The sequence below is a fragment of the Sorex fumeus genome, unplaced genomic scaffold (assembly GCF_029834395.1).
Source record: "Sorex fumeus unplaced genomic scaffold, SorFum_2.1 ptg000007l, whole genome shotgun sequence".
Classification (NCBI taxonomy): domain Eukaryota; kingdom Metazoa; phylum Chordata; class Mammalia; order Eulipotyphla; family Soricidae; genus Sorex; species Sorex fumeus.
This window is the reverse complement of record NW_026606064.1, coordinates 16464168-16478376: the sequence shown is the minus strand read 5'-3', so window position 1 is coordinate 16478376 and position 14209 is coordinate 16464168.

The following is a 14209-nucleotide window of genomic DNA, read 5'->3' as shown; positions in this document are numbered from 1 at the left end:
CCTTCCCTGCACCTACGGATCCTAGGGCCACCTCCGCGGGCCGGAGAGTGGTTTTGTGGGCCCCCCGCAGATGTACTTGAATTATCCTCAAGTTTTCTCTTTCATGATCACTTGTAGGTGAAGTTGGCTATTTTCTGTGGAAATATTTTCAGCTGCACCCCGTAAAAAATGGGAGTTTTCATAAACCCTGCCATGAGCAACACCCACCTGACTCCATCAGCAAATACCACTAGAATTTGAGGGAAATTCCTTTGCTTTTTCCAGAATAGAAGCTGGCCGACTTTTACTGAAAAAAATCATGAATGTTTCAAATTTTTAGGATATCTGTGTGTTTTTTTATTGATGTTGCTGCTTCATCTTTTTTGCTTTATAACTCGTAGAAAATGTAAATAACATTTTCAACTTAACATCTATAGTTTACCAAGCTTATTAAAAAGCTTCATTATTTTCACTCAATGAAAGTTTATGCCAATTCTTATTCTCTTTAAAGCAAATATCTACAGTTCTATGAACTATCCTATCCTCATTCTATTGATCATCTCTCACTTCATCTTTGCTCCAGAGTTAACAATCCATATGGAATCAATGCTCCTTCATCAAGTTTGCCTCTGATATTTCATTTTATTTAAAACATCTCTCTCTCCAATAACTCAAGATTATATCATTTACAAGATGTTGCTCAATATCACATTCTCTGATCAGTATTCTAATATCCAGCTCACCCCACAGAAGTTTCAGACTGCTAGGAAGATTCTGTACTACAGAAATTTGCCTGCACATCAACTTCTCTTCTTCCACATAAACCCGACCTTGCAAAGCAGCCCTGAAACAAACAAACAAAAAAAGCAAGAGTGAATAACTGGGCAAAGTTAGCAAAACAGGGTGCCTGAATCATGTGTCCTGCCTTGAGCTTCACTGGACCCCCTAGTCATGTAAGCCTGAACCGAGAAACCATCACGTAGACCTTTTTAGCAAGTCATTCTAACCGCAACACATAGCCTTGAAAGGGACTGGACCAGGGGCAAAGCAGGAAGGAAAAAAGCGATAGGCTGATAGTGTAAAGCGCGATGTGATTATACCTCCTATAAGCCAACACTCTAAAAATGCGTGTATTTGGCAATAAAGTGAGCTGTGATCAACTACTCCCAAAGGGGTTTCTCCACGTGCTTGTCCTCCTTCATCCCACAGCCAGGCTTCAGGTGCACATGTTCAGGAACTTTGGGAATAACTGTTCCCCAACACCTCATATTTTCACTTTCACTGCATGGTCAATTTGTATAATTATCTTTTTATATATGTACTCACGTCTTCTGCCTATAGTGAATTTGTTCTTTGTACTCTACAGGCAAAACATAATCAATGGTAATGTCCAGCTCTCGGCTTTATGTCTGGTTTCACCAAGAACCAGGAGCAGAAAAATATTCACCTATGCTAATAAGACTAGAGTGAGATAAAACTTAGTGAACCTTCATTTTATTACTTCAAATTAACAATAATTCCTCCCTCATTACCACTCTCAGTTGAGGATTTTCCTTATGATATCACTGTAGCAAACACCGTTACTATATCTCAATCAGTAATTATCTTGCACCAGACATAAATTGAAAGATATTTACACACAGTCTTTTTATGTGAATATATGTGAGCATATTTTTATATATAGTGAATGTATACTATAACAATACTTGCATACATATAATAATATGTATAATCAGACCCAATATATTTCAACCTAATATATTTCTCTCTCATACTAATATTCCTGAAAATATATAGATTTGAGAAATTCTGAAAATTTCTGAAGATTTGCTTTTCCAACTCCCTGAAAAAACTCTTCACCATGGCGAAAGAAATTTAATTTTCTGTGTCATGAGTATTATTATTTCCTAAGATTCACTAATCTCTGGATTAAAAAAAAACAAAGCAATTTTAAACATTAGTGAGACTGACATCTCAACTATTTGGAACATCAAAAATGTGTGGCAGATATTTCCATTGTTTCCTCTCCTAATGTACTTTTATTTTGATAAAAATGTGTATTAGAAATTGGGCATAATTGTCTATATTTGGATGCTTTATCTTGTTTTGTTTTGCTTGAGGGACACCTTCAGAGGTGCTTTGGGCTTATTCTTGTCTCTGCACTCAGGGATCACTCTTGGTGGTACTCAGGGAATGATATGGGTGTCAGGGGTTAGATCTGGTAACTCCGTGCAAGGAAAGCACCTACACACTGGACTCTCTCTCTCCAGGTCCCAACTTATTCTATTAAAAATTGTTATGAAAATCATTATAATTCTTATCGCTGGAGCGATAGCACAGCGGGTAGGGCATTCGCCTTACAAGCGGTCAACATGGCCGACCCGAGTTCGATTCCTCTGCCCCTCTCGGAGAGCCCAGCAAGCTACCGAGAGTATTCGATATGCCAGACACAGTAACAACAAAGTCTCCAAAGGAGACGTTATTGGGCCCGCTCGAGCAAATCGACGATCAACGGGAGGGCCTTTACCTTTACCTTTACCTTTACCTTTTTTGATAATGAAAATAGCAGAATTTAAACACACAACATGTACATTCACAGAAAACACCAATACAGAAATTCAAAGCTCTTTCTCTCAAGAAAAAAAAAAGCAGTACATTAATCTTGTATGAAATAGCATTTCAATTGCTATCTTTGAAAATGAGAACCATTGTACATTTAAAGAAATGCATTTTAGTTGAATTAATTTTAGTAAAAATAAAATATTGGAAATCTAATAACCTTTCTTAATTTACATGTTGACATTCAAATCAAAGTCAGTTATTGGTTTCTAAATATTTCTATTTTTACTGTATTACACACATTCATAAATTTTTGGAAAATATAATGAAATTAAATTATATTTATTTTCAGAATAAATAAAACCCTTAGTCTTTGAAAAAATATATTTGAAATAAAAATTAGTTCTTAAAATGGTGAGGTACCAAGGAGTTGGATAATGGAATCAAATAATAAAAGGATAGTACCCATCAAAACTTGAATTGACTAACTTACATTGGATGATGTATAATATCCTTGCTTATCATGTAAAAAGTTTTATAGTGAACATAAAAGGATTATTGACAAGGTTGCTACTACTGTCTCAATTATTATTTACCTTGATACTGGACAGATAACTATTTTTTATTACTTTTTCCTTATCCATAATAATGATCTTTAAAATAAAGTAAATATATTACATTTAGCAAAAATATACCATCATAAAATGCAGGTCAAATTCTTTGGAGTAAATGTGAAGAACTGTAACAACAAATTAATATAAATAGTATTTAAAAATTATTAAATATTACTAAAATTCTACCATTCATCAAATAAATTACTACTTAGGTATTAGTAAAATGACTTATTTTCATATGAGATTATGAAAAATTTATATTTATATAGAGATTTGTCTAGCCAGTAGCTAGACAGTTACACCCACCAACTGCCGTGTAACATCAACAACAACTAGAATCCAGAGATGATCACACCAAGCTCTTGGGAAAGAACAAGGCAGAGTCTCCCACCCTGTGTCTGACTGTCCTCACCAGGGGCCAACAGCTGAAGACCTCCGGGCCAAAGCCAAGGCCATGCAGGGACTAGTCGCCACACACTTGGATGAGCCTCACGCATAAAAGAACTGGCAGAGGAACCCAGGTGTGTGGGACCCGGGGCTGAGATCTCCAAGCCTGCACGGTTTGGGACTGGACCTGCCAGTACCTAGACAGTTACACCCACCAACTCCCGTGTAACCCCAACAACGTCCAGGATCCAGAGATGATAACACCAAGCTCCCGGGAGTGCGTGGCCGCTTTTTTATTTACATTCATTTAATTTTTCAAGGTACCTTAAATATCCCACCCACATGGCAGAGCCTGGCAAGCTATCCATGGTCTATTTGATATGCCATAGCCAGTAAAAAAAAAAATGGATCTCATTCCCCTGACCTTGAATATGGCAGAGTCGAGAAGGATGTGGAAGGAGAGGCTGATAAAATCCCAAGGCAGAAATAGGCTGCCAAAATGAAGAAAGACAAAAATGATTGTCTGTACTTTTAATGCACGTACACTGGCATCTGATGCATCCATCGAGGACCTGATGGTACAAGCGTGAAAGATCAAGTATGACATCATTGGTCTGACTGAAATGAGAAGATATCAATCACATCACGCCGTTTTCGACACTGGAAAAGAACTGTTCCTTGGAACATGTGACAAAAGAGGCGTCGGTGGTGTCGTATCCTTGTCAACACAAACTTAGCCATGAGCATTGATTCATTCGAATGCCTAACAACCCGAATCGGACTATTAAACTTGAATAGATGTGGCTCACTTCTGGAAGTTTCTATCTTTGTTGTCTATGCACCAAAAATCCAATTATGGTGAAAAAGAAATTGAGAAGTTCTACATGGAGCTGGAAAAGTTCTATAAAGAAGATCAGACCTTCTACAAGATCATTGTCAGTGATTTTTAATGCCAATATAGGACCTAGAAGATCAGCTGATGAACTCCACATCGGGAACCATGGCCTAGAATGGAATGAACAGGGTGACAGACTGTCTGAGTTCATCATGTCAACCAAGACCTTCCATGGTAACGCACAGTTCCAAAAGGCTCAATCTAAAGGTTGGACATGGGAGTCTCCTAGTGTACGGTTTCACAATGAAATAGACCAAATCATACTCCATCTGTGGTTTTGCCTAAGCGATGTTGCTGTTGTCCCAAAATTCCAAACAGGATCGACCCCCTGTCTTCTTCATGCAAAATTCTACCTCACAGAATGCAGAGAAAAGAATGCAAAGTTTAAGAAAAGAACTCTTAGAACGACCACCAACTGGGAGCTCTTTGGCTCTATTGCGGCAACATGGGAAGATGCCATCATTGACAACATTGATGAGGTATACGATCGAATGATTCAGCACCTCCATGATTGTGCGAGGAATGCCAAGAGAGAGATAACCACAAAAAAACGCCTTTATTCGAGCACTCTTGAACTTATTCGCCAACGTGGCTTGGCACATGCCTCAGGCAACCGCAAGGGAACTTCTGAACTGGCAAAACAATGCAGAGAAGCCATCAAGGATGACCTCAAAGACAGGAGAGTAGCGGTGCTGGTAGATGTGGCAGAAGAGGGGGAAAGCTTTCCTAATGCCTGCCTGTCCTTCACCAACTACAAGAACAAGATGACTGCCCTCCAACATCCTAATGGATCTATCACATCTTCCAGAAGGTCAATGGAGAAGATTATTCATGACTTCTACTCAGATCTCTTTAATAGCCATGTCCACTTGCCCACATACCACATTCCGCATGATGGATATGTCGTTCCCAATGTTCTCCCTTCCGAAATCCAACATGCCATCTCGTCAGTAAAGAAACAACGAGCACCTGGCCCAGACAAGATCAGACCTGAACACCTGAAGAACTTACCATCAGTACTCATAAATACACTGGCTCGGCTCTTCACACGCTACCTGTCTGAATGCAAAGTTCCATCCCAATCGAAAAACAGCAGGACTGTATTACTATACAAGAAGGGGGACATCCACGACATTGGCAACTATCGTCCAATCTGCCGATTGTCTGTCATCTACAAACTGTTCACTCGAGTCATCCTGAATAGGAGTAGCAGAACACTAGATGAAGGACAACCATGTGAACAAGCCGGATTCCGAAAAAGATTCAGTACCATCTACCACATGATTACGAAGCTCATTGAGGTTTCTCAGGAGTTCAAGATGCTGCTCTGTCTAACGTTTATTGATTTAAAGAAAGCCTTTGATTCTGTTGAGACAGAAGCAGTCATAGAAGCCCTAGTCAATCAGGGTGTACAAACTAAATACATCAGGATCCTTTGTGAGCTCTATTACGAATTCACTACCAGGATCTCACCATTCTACAAAGAAGTAATTGTCCATGTCAAGAGAGGGGTTCGGCAGGGTGATATCATTTCACCAAAACTCTTCAGTGCCACCCTCGAGAACATCATGCAATGACTGGAATGGGAAAGAATGGGAGTGAAGATAGATGGTCGGCCACTACACCACCTCCGCTTTGCTGAAGACATCATTCTTATAATACCAAACATCAGCCAAGCAGCACAAATGCTGACCGACTTCGTCCATGAGTGTGGAAAGGTCAGACTACAGCTGAATCTTACGAAGACAATGTTTATGAGAAACAGCCTAGTTCCTGATGCTCCATTCGCTCTCAAGGGAACCACCATCTCCGAATGCAACAGTTATATATACCTAGGTCGAGAAATCAATATGATGAATGACCTGGCACCTTAGTTGTGCAGGAGGAAGAGAGCGGCTTGGAATGCCTTCAAGAGCGTTGAAGATATAACTAAGAGGACAAAGAACCTCCAGCTACGAGCACATCTCCTTGATTCCACTGTTATTCCTGCATTAACATAAGCCTTAGAGACCTGGGCCCTATGAAAAAAGGATGAGAATGCTATTCAGGTCTCTCAAAGAGAAATCGAATGAGCTATGCTTGGAATATCATGATTCACTCAAATGAGAGATAGATTCCGGTGTTCTGATCTTCGTCAACACTGAAGAACCAGGGACACTGTATCATTTGCCAAGGCATCAAAAATCAGATGGGCTGGACACGTAATGAGGTTTACAGACAACCGCTGGACTAGAGCCATTACTGACTGGATTCCACGGGACTCAAAAGATTGTGTGGACGCCCACCTACAAGATGGTCAGACTTCTTTGTCAAGACCCTGAATGATCGGTTTGAGGCTCTGCATGTTCCTAGAACGAACAGATGCCATTGTGCTCCGCTAGCATGCAACAGGGATGAATGGAGACATTACTGGCACCCGCTCGTGTAAATTGATGAATAACGGGGGATCAAGTGATCAAGTGAAATGATATAGAGAAAGAAAATAGTTTTAATTCAAATAAACTTATAAATGTGTGAAAGGACAGAAGTCAAGAGATACATGTTCAAGCAGAGAGATACTGTTTTCTCCAGATAGAATAACTCTAATTTGATTCTATTTTAAAGATTAATTATTATAATTATCCAAGATTTAGTTCTTCATTTATATCCATCAGTTTTCTCCACAAAATTTCTCAATACCACTGTACATTTCATGCATAGGTAAACTTTTTTCTCATTAGCACTGCACTGTAGCACTGTGTCCCATTGTTCATCCATTTGCTCGAGTGGGCACCAGTAGTGTTTCCATTGTGAAATTTGCTGTTACTATTTTTGACGTATTGAATACGCCAGAGGTAGCTTGCCAGACTTTTTCTCATTACTATTATATTATTAAAAAATTAATTTAGACCATGAGTTTTTGTCTTTGCAAATTACCTTAGCAATTACTCTTCCATTTAATAAATATGTTATTTTCCATCCAAATTTATGTGCTCTTTCATATGAAGTCAGTGGGCCCTCCACAGATGGCTTATGTAAAGCAGAGAGTTACATATAAGGTGTATTTTTCTCTGTCAAAACATGAGGAATATTTTTTACATGAGAATATCATCTTCAATCAGAGTGAAATATCATTTAAAAATAACTATGAAGAAGCTAATAACTTCATTACCATTCAATCTTGCCAGTTCTTAATTTTTTCTTGTAAATTCCCAATAACATTTAGATTAATATATTCTTGACTACTGAGGCAAAAGAGCTAAATTATCATAAAATGCTTATTTGGATGTCAAATTTAAAACTTAAGTAAGTGAATTAAAAAATGGTGTCACTCATCATTTGTTCATTTTTGGAAATATTTAGTTTTCTATTATATATAAAGAAAAAGAAGTTCTGTACTATTTATGTATTCTTCAAAGAGCCTTGTGGCAGCTACAACAACAGTATTGTAGCTAAAATAGCAATGAACTGTCGGAAGTTTGTTCCCTGACACCACATACATGTCGAGTTTAATCTAGACATCCCTGTTCTTTGGGATTCTTGGTGCCACAGCCAATAAGAATGTCTGATCCCCAGCATCCCACAATAAAATATTTGTTAAAAACTGCTAAGAAATATGTGTAACTTATAGTAGGTACAGCAAGTAAGTACGCATACACAGCTGAGCAGTACAACCAGTGTGTGATCATGCAGCACCAGGTGAGACCCCTAGTAAACATAACAAGAACAGCAATAAACAGAAGGAATGAGTGGGTATTAATGAAGTTCTTTAATATATATCAGTACTTAATGAATCAAAGTCTAATTTTTAAACTATTGTCATTATTATCATAATAAGAAAAACATCACCAGAGTAAAACATCCTAATAAATGAAGACTGCCTCCACTGTGGCAATTTTTCTAAGCAGATGTCTCAAAGTAAATGATAAACATTTTTATCATTTTATCATCAAATGTTTATCACTTACTTATTAAACGGCACTGCATTATGATCAAAGCCTGGCCAACTTCTTACGAAATTTGAAAACTAAATGCTCATATGTTTTCACCAATTAATATAATTAGTGTTACCCTGCAAAGTAAGATGTGGTTGCTTAATTATGTATGTAAAATAGTTTTTCTATGATTTAGCAGAATAAAAGTCAAATATACTTTGCTATTGGTAACAAAGAATGACAATTTTATTGGTGAATGTCAGACATATATGAGTTGTGTGGTTTCATTTACATAATAATTAGAACGCCTGGAATTTTAGGAAAAACTATTATTGTTTTCTTGGGGGGATATGGGGAGGAGGGTCAAATGGAGCTCAGGAAGCTGGAGCGTGACTTGTCTCAGGTGAGACTCAACAAAGCAGAACTGCAAGTTAATGCCAAGACTGAGTTAATACAATTGACAACTAAAGGAGCTGGAACTAAGGGGAGAGAAATATATTACAAAATAAGAGCAAATAAAATAGTTTCTTATGTGAGTAGCTGTATTCTGCTCTCATAAGCCCCCATTATTCAGCTCAGATCTCTAAATTCAGGTTTGTTTTCTGCCTGTTTATTTCTTAAGTCTCCAATTAAAATGCAGTCACTCTATCAAAATCCCAAACTCTGTGATCTCTATGAGGCCTTCAGTGATCTGTCAATAAGGAGTCTCTCGGCACCGTCTACTCTCTTGCCCTAACACCCTGCTATTATCTATTTGACATTTTTTAAATTAAATTTGCAATGTAACTTGTGAAGTGTTGACTTCCAGTGTGTGATCTGTGAAAGCCCTTAGGATAACTCCAACATTTTCTTCTGAGTTAACCTTCCACCTTCTTTCCATTCCCTTTGTTATATGCTAATCTATTGTTTTCTTGGTAATGGATTACTCTGGGGCAGACCTTTTACCTCTGACCCTTTCCCTGACCTTTGCTTTGCATTTTCCCAGCCCCCAATATCCTACTCAATTTTCCCTTCTCTCCTTGGAGTTTTATCTTCTCCTTTTGTAACATCAATAAAAAAAATTTTTTTAGAGTAGGCTACATTCTGCTTCCCCAAACAGAGCTCTATCCCATCTTCCTTTGCTATACTCTCATAAAAATTTGTAGCATTCTTTCATAGATTTGATTACAAATCTCTTAGAGTATACTACCTTGTACAATTAATTTATTTTTTTCCTCTTTATCATAATATAGGGCTGGAGCGATAGCACAGTGGTAAGGCGTTTGCCTTGCATGCAGCCAGTCCGGCCGAGTTGGGTTCGATTCCTCCGCCCCTCTTGGAGAGCCCGGCAAACTACTGAGAGTATCTCGCCTGCAGGGCAAAGCCTGGCAAGCTTCCCATGATGTATTCGATATGCCAAATACAGTAATAACAAGTCTCAAAATGGAGACGTTACTGGGCCCGCTCGAGGAAATTGATGAACAATGGGAGGACAGTGTTTGTTTGATCACAATATAAGAACAGTTGTAGCATGGTAGCACTATCCTCCCATTGTTCATTGATTTGCTCGAGCAGGCACCAGTAAGGTCTCAGCTTGCTAGGCTCTGCCATGTGGGCAGGATACTCGGTAGCTTGCCGGGTTATCTGAGAAGGACAGAGGAGCTCAGCTCGGCAAATGTTCTACCCTCTGTGCTATCGCTCCATCCCATAAGAACTGCTATAGTATTTTATTTGTCCATAATTCTAGTTCAATAATCAGTGCCAAGTCTCTGTCTAATCCTATGCAATAACTCAGGAACTCTGGTGTTGGTCATTTTCTTGTGGACATGAACTGTGATATATTTAACAGTGCCTTGAAATGTGGGATTCACAAAACAGTTTTTGTAACAAGAGGAGAGAACTGCCTAAAATAACAGGTAAGATTTAAGCAGAGTAGGATTGATATTTCATAGGTATAAATGTGATTTGAAAAACATAAAATTAAAAAAATGTGATTTGATTTTGGTTTCTTTCTAAGTAATGAGAAATATGCAGGCCTATCTAAATGAGGTAGGACTATTTAATCTAACTGTTTTTACACAGAGAATAATCTTCAGGCATCAGGTTTTATTTATCCCATTTTAGATATAGCGTTTCTAAGAAGAAAACATAAAGCTTATGCATCATCTATTTCTCTTTTATCAACATTTTCTCCATTCTGCTTTATCTGCATTTCATATATTTGCTAATATCTGCCTGCTTTTCTTTTCAGTGTCAGTTACTCAGTTATATAATCTTTATTGCACTGTAATAATTTTAATACCTTCTATACCTGGGTTGCAGAATTTGCCCATAAATTACAGGATCTGCTTCCCCAATATATTTGTATTAATTCCATTTTCCACCCTTCTTTCTCCATCTGTCTCCATTCCCTGTCTTTTCCCTTTTCTGTCCCTCTATCTTGTCTGCCAGCTGGTGTTTTACTAATGTTTTTTTTTTCTGTCTTTCAGAGGAATCTATATATCTCTTTCTTGCTATTAAATCACCCTGCAATAGATTTCTAAATAGCTAAAACTCAGTTGTGAGCATTTAAACTTGAGGCCTCAGAGCAAAGCTTGGCAATAAAATGTATGCTCTTAAAATATCCTTGGATATGCCTTCAGTTACACTAGAGATTTTTGGGGCAAGGGTTTGTTTGTTGTTATATCTTTAGTTGTGTTTGGTTAGCTGTTATCTCAAGGAAAGTGTGTATCCTTTTTCTCCATTTATCTTTTTGCCTATTTTTTTTCTTTTTTCTGCTTTTCATTTCCTTAAAGAACTAATAGTTTCCTGTACTGACACAGAAGGATTAAAATAGAGAGTTGTTCATTTCAGAATAGGTTTCACTTTTTACATCTTTGCATGAAAAAAAGGAAAGAAACCATTATGGGGAATGGTGTACCAAGAACTGTTAGTGAATCCAGGGCAGTAATTCAATAATCATCTGCATAGTTCAGAGTGAAAGTGGCCAAGTCAGCACTGCTAGAGCTGAGAAGAGTCATGGGTTATCATAGCCACACACTTGGGTACTTGGGGACCTCCAAGGCTCTGGTCAGCTGTGATGAGAAGGTGAGGGTGGTGGGTGGGATGCGTGGTGCCAGAGATCAAACTGTGGTTCTTGTACAAGCATGGCATGAGCTTTAGACCTCTGCCATGTCTCCTCATTACGAAATTAAAGCATTTAGTCAATTAAATTCCACTATAATTTAGAAGGTTCAATACTTTCAAGAATATGAAAATGAAAAAAGTGTATTTTCATCTTTTTAGGAAAGCTTCAATAACTACAGTTGACAACAAGATTCTGTATTTGGAAAAGAACTGCATTGTTGGAAGAAAGCTGAGATAAAATGTGACTGAAAAGTAAACAATAAATGAATAAAGTGTTGGGCACAATAGACCTCACAGGCAAGAAGGATCAAAGATCATTGTTTGCAATTGTTGCTTTATAGATTAAAAAGGGATCCATGAAAAATTTTGCTTCCATTGTGGTGCCAATATAGTAATCTATGTATCTTTGCAATTGTATGTTCACAATTGTGGGGGGAAAAAGTCTTTTTTTTTAAATCTTCATTAAGCAAACAAAAGTTATTTTGAAGGCTTTGAAATGGCAAATAATTTCTGCAAGTGAAAAGATATTTTTAAAATCCTCCTAAAAGCTCTTCCTACACATTTCCCACTTATCCTTTTTTTACCATTTACTATTCCTTATTAACTTGTTCATTCTGTGTGTGAAGGTAGGAGGGTTTTTATTTCTCCTTTTTGCTTATATTTTTTAGAATTTTTTCTAGTTTCACTCAATTTTAACTTCTGGAAAAAATATCACTTATGAAGAATAAGCAAATAACTAAATCCAAAGATATTTTCAGGTCATCAGGATTGGTTTTTCTTTGGATGAAAGGTAATATTATGTCAAATTTTAAAATAACTGTCAGTCAAATATTGTGTTTAAAATGTATTGCAATATTTTAGTATTCTAGTGTCACCAGTTTATCTTGTCTGTCCCTTGTTGATTGCTGAATTGTGAGTTGAAAATGAAGCCAGCTGTGGCAATTAGTCTCATTTACACTATAGGTAATACCTCAACTGACAATCTTATATGATATGCTACTTCAAATTTGCTCAAAGTAAATCGTTTTAACAATCAATATATGATAGTTTATGAACATGTTCTGTTTTTTAAATGAATTGGATGCTAATGTGTGTTTTTCTTAAAACTCATCTTTGGTTTTTTTCAGTCACTTGCTTGAACCAGAATTGGAATAATTGCAGGTGTCTAATTTCATAAAGTGGTCTTATAAAATAAGACATTTCTATTAAATTTCTTTCAGTTACACTTATCCAATTTTACCCTGATTATAAAAATAAACATTGTAGTTTTTTACTCGCAAAAAGACTTTTTTTCATAATGTCTAAAAACTTGGATGTCATCACTTGATCACTTGACATCCTGTTACTCATAGATTTCTCAAATGGGCAATACTAACGTCTCCATTCGTTCTTGTCACATGCTCGTGTAGCCCAATAGCGTCTGCTTGCTCCAGGAGATGAAGAATCTTAAACCAATCATTCAGGGTCTTGATGAAGAAGTATGACCATCTCATAGGTGGTCGACCAGGTGATCCTTTGATGTCTCGTGGCAAAAGAGACAGCTTCCCTGATTCTTGATCATCGACAGAGGTTTGAACTCTGGATTTTTTCTCTCACTTGAGTGAAATGTGATACTCCAAGCATAGCTCTTTCTGTCCCTCTTTGGGATACCTGAATAGAGTTCTCATCCTGTTTTCATAGGGCCCAGGTCTCTGAGGTGTATGTTAATGAAGGGAGAACAGTGGAATCAAAGATATGTTCCTGGAGCCCAAGATTCTTCATCCTCTAAGCTATTTCTTCGATGCTCTTGAAGGCATTCCAAGTTGCTCTCTTACTCCTGAGCAACTCAAGTGCCAGGTCATTCATCATGTTGAGTTCTTGACCTAGGTACACATAACTGCTGCATTAGGAGATGTTCCTTACATTGAGAACAAATGGAATGTCAGGAATGAGACTATTTCTCATAAAAATTGTCTTTGTGAGATTCAGCTGCACTTCATCTTTTCCTCACTCACGGTCGAAGTCAGCCAGCATTTGTGCCGCTGGGCTAATGTTTGGTATGACGTTCTTGAGGGTGGCACTGAAGAGTTTCAGTGAAATGGTATCACCCTGCCAAACCCCTCTCTTTATGCCAATGATCACTTACTTGATTTACAGAACACTAGATGAAGGACAACCACATGAACAAGCCAGGTTCTGAAAAGGATTCAGCAAGATTGACCATATCCACATGGTAAGCAATCTCATTAGAGGTTTCTCAAGAGTTCAAGATGCCACTCTGTCTAACGTTCATAGATTTGAAGAAGGGCTTTGATTCTGTTGAGACTGAAGTGGTCATCAAAGCCCTAGCCAAACAGGGTGTCTAAGCTCAATATATCAGGACCATCCGTGATCTGTATTATGGATTTACTACCAGTATCTCACTTGGATGTCATACCAAAATTAATACTGTATATTTTAGATCTATCAATAAAAATATATTAATTTTATTTGTTCAGTTATTTCAGCCTATAAGATATTAGGCATTGCATTTGCTTTAACAGGGCCTATCAGATAGGTTGTTGGGAATTGAGTAAGACTATCGATCACCAGAACCTGGAAATAAGTCAATTTTTCAATAGTCCTGAAATTGTTTCCAGTCAAATTAGCTTGATTACTGTCAGAGAAGAGAAACACATAGACAAGGATATGGAATTTAAAACATGTGTTTGATGTGGAAGATCTCAAGGTAAGGCATAGGAAATCAATAAGTGATTCATAGATTTTTTTAAATATGC